The sequence below is a fragment of the Gopherus flavomarginatus genome, chromosome 6, assembly GCF_025201925.1.
Source record: "Gopherus flavomarginatus isolate rGopFla2 chromosome 6, rGopFla2.mat.asm, whole genome shotgun sequence".
NCBI classification, from domain to species: Eukaryota; Metazoa; Chordata; order Testudines; family Testudinidae; genus Gopherus; species Gopherus flavomarginatus.
In genome coordinates, this window is record NC_066622.1 from 36,125,207 (window position 1) to 36,135,983 (window position 10,777).

Sequence of the window (10,777 nt, forward strand, 5' to 3'; positions counted from 1 at the left end):
ACATTTTCAAAAGGGTACAAACAAGGAGCTGAGTAGGGAGCAGTGGAATTTGGGGCATATTGCCACTGCGCCTGCATGGTCCAAGCTCTGTGAGAGCCTTGACAGGCCTGCACATTAGATAGAATTACCAGGTCTGGTTTCAACACAAGCTTTAATTCAAACATTTTCTCTCTCACAAACAGTGCTGGCAGCTGTTCTTCCTTCCCTGCAGCTCGTTGGGATAAAGTGGCCAATTCTGGGTTTGCTGATCACTTATTGCCCTTCATAAATTGTCAAACCATTGTGGAGCAGCAACACAAACCAGACTAGTGTGTCATACTCTGATCCACTTCATGCCTACAATTCAGATCACTATCTTGCAAGTTACTCCAACCTCCACCACAAACACAGCATAACGGCTGGTCAATGCTGCTTGTTCACGTCAGACATCATGTCATAAACCAATGGAGCAAGGCTGACAGCACTTTGAGCATAGCAAAAGTGCTTACAAAGTGATTTAAAATGTAGCAATAACTGATGAAATCTATGTGTATTTATTGTTTTAAAAACATAGCTGGGTGCTTGTGGTATAGTTGTAAAAAACTGCTCTGCCCTGAATACAGGGACTGCAATTAATAATAATCCCCAACTCTCATATTGCAATTTTCTCAGTGCACCTCAAAGCTGTTTAATATCATTATCCCCATTTTACAGATGGGGAAACAAAGGTGGAGAGGGGGAAGTGACTTCCCCAGGAGCAGAGCTGGAAATAGAACTAATGTGTCTTGAGCCCCAGTCCTGAGCTCTAACCACTAGCCCATAGTGCTTGCATAGGGAGTGTAACAGCCAGTGTCTCATACAATGGGACCTGATGTGGCTGGGTTCTCTAGGCAATATTGTAATATAATTAATAAAGGGTTTGAGGGAAAGTTTCTCCTATTCCATCTGCTTAACCTCACACCTAAAGTGCATGGGCAAGTTGGCCATTGGAATACTGACACATCACTTCCTAATACACAATACTTCAGCACATGAGGTTTCAGCGCCAGGGTACTGGCTGTTTTGTCAATAAAATGGTGTTGGCTCATCTAGGACTGACACTTTTCCAAATGGCAGGGCAGCAGGCAGAGGTGGAAAAGGTAGGGTACTGGCATTTTACCACTGGCACACTTTGATTTGATTTGCCAGAGAAACTTTGCCATTCTTGCAGTGTCCCATAGTCAACTGCACACACAAACATGCATTTCTCTCTTATGCTTTCTACCCATTCCTATACTCAATATGCTGTCACTTTGTTTTTGATGCTTGATGCAGTTCAGGAGAATGAACTCCAAGGGAATGGGTCAGAGTTAAGCAATGTCACAGTGTATAGTCTGTCAACAAAATTTAATGGGTCCAGAGGGAGATGAGAGGTAGTGAAGAACTAGAGCAAAGAAAATGTAACTGTAATCTCTAAGAAAGGGACTTAGCAATAGTCCATAAGACACCGTCCTAAAATATTAATAGGAGATGAAATAAAACATCTGGAAAAAACAAAAGTATATAAACACTTTGGGCCAGACTCTGATCTCATTGCATCACTCTAAATCCAGAGTAACTTCAGTGAGTCAATGCCTCACGTTAATCCCATTTTTCCATCTGTTAACAGAGATCAGCATCTGGCCCTTTGTTGGCTCAGTTAGGGGGAAATATATGAACACATAGAGGGGGTCAGTAGTGGATATTCAGATTTTTAAAAGGCATTTGACAGTACCATTGTCATGGAGTCCTCTGCCACATACCTCAGCCGCTTTTCTGCTTAGCACTCCCCCATATGACACAACATCAAACCTTTAAGGGAAGTCACGGTTACACCACTGCACTGAAAAACTCTGAGGCTTGACTTGAATTTAATACAACAGGACTGGTGAGGCCCTGGGGCTGTCAGGGAGACATTCCTCTCATTGTCCTAGCTAGAACTACACAGTTAGCAGGACAAAACTATTCCTGAACATTTCAGACACTAAGTAGACCTGAATTTCAGATGTATATATACCCATTTGTATTAGCTTTTTGGAAAAAACTCATGAGGATACTTTTTCTTCAGAGGATGAAGAGCAGTGCTTAGGCATTGGTTTGGTGAATTTCACCCAGAGTATGGATAAATATTTTGGCCTTAGCTAAAATTTGTTTAACCAAGACATGGAATTCATTTCAAGTGGAAGCAAATATAGATTACACATGACATCTATTCAGGGAACGGGAAACAATACCATGTGACTAAAGTGACCAGTAATGCTCAAAATCACAAAAATCTAGCACTTAGGCCTGGTCTACACTAGGGAGGGTGTTGATGTAAGATACACAACTTCAGCCATGGTATTCCCATAGCTGAAGTTGACGTAACTTATTCCGACTTACCTCCCATCCTCACGGCGCGGGATCGATGGGCCAAGGCTCCCCTGTCGACTCTGCTACCGCCGCTCGCTCTGGTGGAGTTCCGGAGTCAACGGGGAGCACATTCGGGGATCGATATATCGCGTCTCAACAAGACGCGATATATTGATCCCTGATAAATCGATCGCTACCCGCCAATACGGCGAGTAGTCTGGACTTACCCTTAACGAGCTAGTCACAAATGATCCAGAGCTTGAAATTTAGTTTGCACAAAACATTCATTAAACAATTCTGAACAGTGAGTTCATTCAGAAAGTTATTTGTAGGCAAAAAGGCTATTAATTTACCTAAATAAACTATAATGAGTTGTTCATCCAACTCCCCTCCATAAATGAAGACCCAACCAATCTTCCTGTAGTAGACATTTCTTTGGTAATGTTCCTTGGATAATCAGAAGAGCACTCCCAGTGCAGTCATAAAGAATTATGGATCTAACGCTTATTCACACATTTTACAATGCCAAAAATTCAGAGGGAACATGAACATAATAGAGTAAATTATACATACATTATTGCAAACAAGCAAGAATGTTTTGGCAGTGTAGGTACGAAACATAGCTACAAAGGAAAAGACATTTAATATAAAACCTGCAGTTTAGTCTCTTCCATATCTCATCAGAACTGCATTGTCTCTAGAGATAGTAGCAGCTGAGGGATGGGAGAAATGCAGGCAAAGTGCACTTAGTGGCGTTCCATATTCATAGCTAGTAGGCCCGCTCCCCCTAGTTGGTGAGGTAATGGCTAGCTGTGCTTCCTTAATTGAGCCAGGGGAGTAGTTGAGAGTACTGATTTTTCTACCTGAGAGGTCACATTTCAGTGTCTTACAGCTCATGAAATTGTGCTGATTTGGCAACTTGCCCATTAATGATTGTTTTTAGTTATTTTTTGTCAAGGTTCACAGAATTGAAGCATATTGAGCATAAGGCAGTGTTTATTGAGCATAAGGCAGTGTTAACTCACGTTCAAGTTATCTACACTCAAGTTAAATCCTTTTGAGTTAACCTAGCTTGAGAGCAGCTATGCTGCTAAACAACACTCAAGCTTCACAGTATGATTGGATTAGCAACTGAGGAGTTGTGCTAACTCCAGCTGTACCCTATACCTCCACCCCCGCCCGCACCCGGCCAGCCAACTTCAGTCAAAAGCACAATGAAGAGTGTTTGTGTGTGGATGGGGATTAAGCTAACTCAGCAGTGAATATAAATCCATCAAAAATTGTTACTGTTGGGACTGGACACAGAAGAGAGTTTAACAAAATGTTAGACTAAATTTTAAACATACAAATGTTCTTGTAAAAAAAAAGAAAATAAACAATGTACATTCGTTACTACTTGTGTAATCAGTTTCAGTCTCTAGTTGTATTAACATGACCATTTCATAAGTGTTTGTTTTAATTTGCGAAAAATGATTGGCTAAATGGACTAACATCATGGTATCACTTCTTTCTTTTGTTGCCTCATTCCTTTAAAAGAAATTCAAAGATTGGTAAGAGATAGTTAAACTCCATCAAACTGAAAAGTTTATAGACTAATAAATAATACTACAGAAAACCTGTAAAATGTCTTCACAAAACATGAAGAAAACTTTTCTGTTAAAATCTTCACCACTCCTCTAGACATTGGCTGTGACTTTAAGAAAACATAGTCTTCACTAATCAGTCACTGAATCAGTATTTTTAAAAATAAGCCTTTGATCATGTCCCTTGGCAGGACCTTGGTGGTTTTTCTCATATTAGAAATTCATTTCTTCCAAACAAGATTGTGTTTTTCTTCCATTGTTTTGACCTCAGATGCTTTAGTGCTGCAAATCTCAGGCATCTGTCTGTCAAAAATATGTTTCCCATCTGGATGCCTTTCAGTCAAAGGAAAACCTCAAGAGATTTTTGCACCAAAACAATTCGCAATCAACAGTAAATCTTCTTCAGTCAATGTAGGAACAGATTTGACTACTACTGCAGCAAAGGAAATTGGTAAAATGAACATGTAGCTGTAATTGAAATGGTGTTACTTTCAGCATTAAGCAGAGGAAACGTAGATGGAAGCTTTCTGAGGTATACATGAAGATGCTTCTAATAAAATGGAAAACGTGCCAATTTACCTTCAAGACACAGTTCCTCTTCAACCATTCCACAGAGATCATACCTCAGCACTATACCTCAACTTCAGGATTATTTTATTATTTTTCCTTATTTGTTTAATCTCCTTGTGGTTATTTGGCTCTATATTAATATAACAATACCAGATTTTCCATATAGAATGTTTTTTATTAAGACAGCATATATTTATGAAGAATAGGTATTCACAGAGGAAGCTGCTGCATATCAGCAATGTGAGGTGTGTTATAACCACCAAAGTACACTAATGTATTCAATGTATTGGGTATCCAAATGTCACCACTTCGTATGAACTGATTGCATATTCTAACCTATCATATTTCTGAAGGGTTATAATATCACTTTATCAGAATTGGATTCAAGCTTAGACAGCTCTCAACAACTCATAAGAATTGAACAAAGCCAGCTCTGTAACTCACTCCAGCAGATTAACTCTTTCCAATCAATGAGGTATTTTGATGCTCAGTATACAGGAAAATTTCCATAGCTTGGAGGAGATACATTTAGCTGATTCAGGAAGAAAGGCTTCCAAATGCTTCTGGAGTAAGCTCGTGGCAGAATATAAATATGTTTTATAGACTCATAGACTCATAGACTCTAGGACTGGAAGGGACCTCGAGAGGTCATCGAGTCCAGTCCCCTGCCCTCATGGCAGGACCAAATACTGTCTAGACCATCCCTAATAGACATTTATCTAACCTACTCTTAAATATCTCCAGAGATGGAGATTCCACAACTTCCCTAGGCAATCTATTCCAGTGTTTAACTACCCTGACAGTTAGGAACTTTTTCCTAATGTCCAACTTAAATCTCCCTTGCTGCAGTTTAAGCCCATTGCTTCTTGTTCTATCATTGAAGGCTAAGGTGAACAACTTTTCTCCCTCCTCCTAATGACACCCTTTTAGATACCTGAAAACTGCTATCATGTCCCCTCTCAGTCTTCTCTTTTCCAAACTAAACAAACCCAATTCCTTCAGTCTTCCTTCATAGGTCATGTTCTCAAGACCTTTAATCATTCTTGTTGCTCTTCTCTGGACCCTCTCCAATTTCTCCACATCTTTCTTGAAATGCGGTACCCAGAACTGGACACAATACAGTTGAGGCCTAACCAGCGCAGAGTAAAGCGGAAGAATGACTTCTCGTGTCTTGTTTACAACACACCTGTTAATGCATCCCAGAATTTAGGATTTAGCTGAAAACATTCAGTTGTTCCGGTGTGTCTGACATGTCAATGTACATGTGATATTTACATGTTAGCTATGTTCCTGTTATTAACAGTAGGCCAAACTGTAACTCTGTATAGTGTCATCAGTAGAAGGGGCATCGGATGGCCATGAAGTTACCCTGACTCTCCTCTGTATTATTCTATGGGGTTCAGGGTCTGGAAAGTGAGGGTCTGGCATGCAAACCTGCAAATTTCAGGCTTTCCCAGAAGCATAGATCCATCCCTGTGGAAACCCTGTGCCTCCATAGCAGCACTACTTATGTACCCATCATGGGGTGGGGGAGCATGGAAATGTATACAGACTCTGCCAGAATACTGTCTTCTGTCTGTGTTATATGTGTGGAGGCATCCCTGCTGGGTGCCAGGGGAACAGAAAGATAAGCATCTTTCCTCAGCACCACTCCTGGCCTATCCTGGCAGCCCACCCACTGCCTCACACAATGGAACCCTGGGCCTATGAAGAGGGTACCCATCCTGCTACATTTCTGGCTGACAGTCCCTCTGCCCCCTTTTGGGGTTTTGTGACATCAAGTTTTATGTTTTTTCCCCACATCCTGCATCCGATAGACCTGTTGCTCAGCAACTTCCACCTCCATTCTTAGAGAAATAAAAGGAACAGCTCATTGTGTGGCTGTGGATGAATAAAAAACTGATCCATCTTCTCAAATGCTTATTTTTATGAGTGCATAAAAGCAAAGGGAAAAGCATATGCAGCCTGAGAGCTTGTAACAGTGTGTGAGTCCTATTGAGTGATTGCTCATAGAGGAGCCTGACATCCAACCCAACTGCTGCACTTAATATTGCAGGCTGTTTTAGTGCTGCTCTGTTTTCTTTAAGGCACTGCACAATAAGATCTGGGACCTACTTTCATTTAAGAAAACACAGCTCAGCTATCTTTCTTTAGGCATTTATAAAACACTCATCCCCTTAGTAGACTCTAAACATATGGCAGTATAAACTGGATATATACAGTGAGAAGTAAAAGCCAACTTGTCTAAGAACAAATTAAATGAACAGAAAAGCCCACTTGATTTGGCAGGTCTAAATTAATAGTGCTGGGTAGATGAACCCACCTCTAGTAAAATTATTATTTGTTTTCCAAAGAATAATGAGGCAATATTCTCTACAAGCTAAAGTTTTGGACTGGGAGTTAGGAGCCCTGAGTTCTATTCCCAGCTCTGCAACTAACTTGCAGTCTGACCTTGGGCAAATCACTTAGCCATAAATGTTAAAGTGTTTATTAATTTTGAGTGTCTCTGATTCTGGGTGCCCAACTTGCAACATCAAGGACCAGATATTTTTTCAGAGGTGCTGAGTCCCAGGAGCTCCCCATCAACTTCAGATGGATTTGTGGATGCACATCACTTCTAGAAGGGCAGAATACAGGGGGACACTCCTGACGGGGGATAGCATTAATACTTCCGCAGGTCTGTGGGACCATACAGTGTTGTTGCTGGGGAGGACCTCTGAGAAATACTGTGTCTCCTCCCATGTCAGCCCAAGATTTCCATCTTCATCCTCATCTACAAATCTTGATCATGAAACTTCACATAAACAAAAATAGGAGTCAGACCACCTGCTCTAAAGATTAGGGAGGCCAATGTGAAGCTGCCTTATGCTAGAATAAGGTGTCTGTGTCTCCCCCCAGCCCATTTCTATTGTATATCATGAGGCCAGTATTCAACCCAGTGGAAATCATGTGATCATATTTTGATACATATTTTTCAGGAGAATACATTAGACAGCAGCAGTTAACATCTCTATCCAAATCCTGTTAGTTTTTCCAGGGAACAGTGAATAGAACAGGAATAAATATCAGCAGATATTTACTTATCTGTTACTGGGAGGTGCTGTCTCAGAATTAAAAGAAAGACAGTTCCCAGGGTATAGTTTCTAAATCATTGCTGTATCACTTCCATTATCCCATGTTCCTGTGAAAAGGTTCAGCCAGTTTTAGATCAGAGCACCTATCTCTAGCAGGTGCACTCCAGATCCTGCATTTGATTAAATGAAAAGTCAATTTTTAAATATTTCCATCTGGAAAAATAACATTCCATAAAAAGACCAGCAAGAAAGAGTTCTCATAAAGGTCAGATATACTGGAGGTGACATAAATCACAAAGCCCACAATGGTATCCGCTATGAGCAGCTGACAAGCTGAAGTTACTTTCAATGCTCCTCTGTAAATGAATTTTTTGGTTTGTATTGGGTCAGCTCTATAGCTCAAAGAAAAGTTTCCCTTTTTGGCCCACATTTAAATCGCTGGATCCACCAGTGTAATTCTGAAACCATCTATTCTAGTTAATGGTGTTACACTAGATTAACCCTGGTTTAAGAAAATTCAGCATCTGGACCAATGCACTTAGTGTACAGTAAAAACATTAGAAAGACAAGGTGGGTGAGGTAATATCTTTTATTGGTCCACCTCACCCACCTTGTCTCTTTAATATCCTGAGACCAATATGGCTACGACAACACTGCATAGAGTAAAATCACTGACATCCAACTTGTAAGAGTTTCACAGCCTGTAACTAGAGAAGATGATATAATTCTAATCAAATATCTCCACAAAAAGACCACCAAATAGCACATATAATAAATATCCTAGCTCATTGTAAAGTTGGTGGCCTTCCAAACTCTAATGATTGTGATGCACTGAGACATATTAATGGGGAAATGGATGAAATGCTACAGTCTAGAGAAATTGTTTTGACCTAGTGGGAGTGCTGGAATTTTTCATACCAAAGCACATTTCTCTCCATCTTTATTTCAGCCAAAATCAGCAGGCCAGCCTTCAACATGAAATGTTTCTCCAGAGCTCCTACAATGGAGACAGAAGGCCTAATCGCATTTTAATTGAGCCAAATCACACTTCCAAATTCAACACAGATTCAAGATGTATTTCCTTTGGTTAAAATATAAAAACATTGGGCCCTCCTCTGACAAGTGACTAATTCAGAAAGGACAGCCTTGAGGATTTAAGGATGACAGTGTGCCAGAATGAAAACATATCATCTGAAAGGGGTATCATGAAGAGGAACAATGCAATATTTTATCTTTCTGACATTGTAGGTCCCCCACAAAAAAATACAAACCCATTTAAATTGGTTGGGTTCACCACTGGCTCATTGGGAAAGATGGTCATTTTCCCCAGTCACCTGTTTTCTCAGGCTTTTCCTGTGGGGAGATGATTAGCTAAGAAATAGCAGTGAGATTGCAATGGGGCCATAGAGATGATTTGCAGGAAGCAAGCTGGGCTGTGCAATTACGATCCATAATGAGGCCTATGCTGTTAAGGAGCTAATGCTCATCCCAAGAAGGTTTTCAGGTGATTGTAGCTTGTTAAACTCTGCTCTTTTTAGAAACTGCATTGCACTTAGCTTGTTATAAATATAATAAAAGTATAAATATACATTAAATAGTGAGTCTCTTTACTTTATCTGATACCTAACACAGCCTGGTTAAGCAATCTATTGTGAAATGATACTAACAAACTAACAAATCTACACAGGGCTCTGTCTTATGAAGTGATGAGCATGCTGTCCCAGATCCAACAAAGCACTTGCTTAACTTTAAGTCCATAAGTAGTCCCACTGACTTCAGGATTGAGACTCATTTTTTTCCAGGAAGAATATTTTCATCTAGTTATTGACTTCAACACTTTTATTTTTTAAATCCAAAGTGTCTTGGGATGATATGCCCGGGCAATTGAAAGTGGTACATTGGCTCCTAGCTGATACAAGTAACTACCTTAGAATGCTTCAGTGCTCAGAATTAAAACAGGGCCAAATTTCTTCCTTAAGTAAGAACAGAGAAGCCAGCTTACAATTGACCAAATTCATCCTCAGCAGAGTTACTCTAGGGATGGACTAAGAACTCACTGCCTTTCATTTATAAGACACCAATATAACAGATATTGCCACTGCCTGATATCCTACAACTCAAGAATCAGGGAAACAATGAAGCAGCTTACAAATGTTTCCAGCTTAGACAAATGTCCTAAAAGCATCTTGATTGTCTCTGATTTTAAAACATTCAGAATTCTTCTGCCTGTATCTATAAATGAATGCATGGTAGTGACTGAATCTATCATTGGAATCTACAGAGAAAAATCTCTCCAAGATTAGGTTAGAGCTAAAATTTCTTGTAGTGCTTTTATTTTTTGGAATTTATTTTAAAAGATTGTGAAACCATAATTTTTTTCAAGTGACACACCAAATAGGCTGTCATACTTTAAGGATTATAGTCCAGAATTCAGTTAGTCTTTGGACCCAATCTCTCTTAGACCTCAGGTCTAAGGTTAGGGATGACATTTTCATAAAGGCTCAGCATTGGCTTATGTCAATGGAAAATCTTCCACTGACATCAGTGGGAGCAGAGTAAGGCTGATACAGAGCACTTTGAAAAGACAGCCTAAAATTTCACTACATATATTAAGATTTCCATTTCCAAATATTGATCACAACTATTTATTAAGCCAAAAAGGAAAGTGAGGTTACCTGTAATAAAAATTTGTAATTCTCCATTTTCTAGGCATGACTAGTAGAATGCCAATCAAAGAACTATAAAGGTTAACCAACACTGATTGCTTACCACATGTTTACACATATATATTATAAATTATTATCAGATCTAGTTCTTGTGGTTCTGAGTGCTTCCCAGTTATATATCCATAGGTCTTGTTCATATCCATATTTAAATCTAGCAGAACAAATCACAGATACATTTTTGCTAAAATAAAACTATCAGAATTTTTGGTACAATACAGAGATGGGGAAACAACTGCTGTATAACAGGCTAGAGAGCATACACTTAAAGGACAATATATTGTTAACGGGCAACAAGACATTAGTCAAGCACTAAAGGCATTCTGCTTGCTAACTTCCTGTAAGTCTCAAAGTTGCAGGTGTATCTTTGCATAAGAATACAGAATGCTAACTGCTGATTCAATAGTATAGTGCAAATGTGTTTTCAAAATCTGATAAACTTTCCCTTTTTTTTTTTTTTAAGGAATTGTTTTTTATC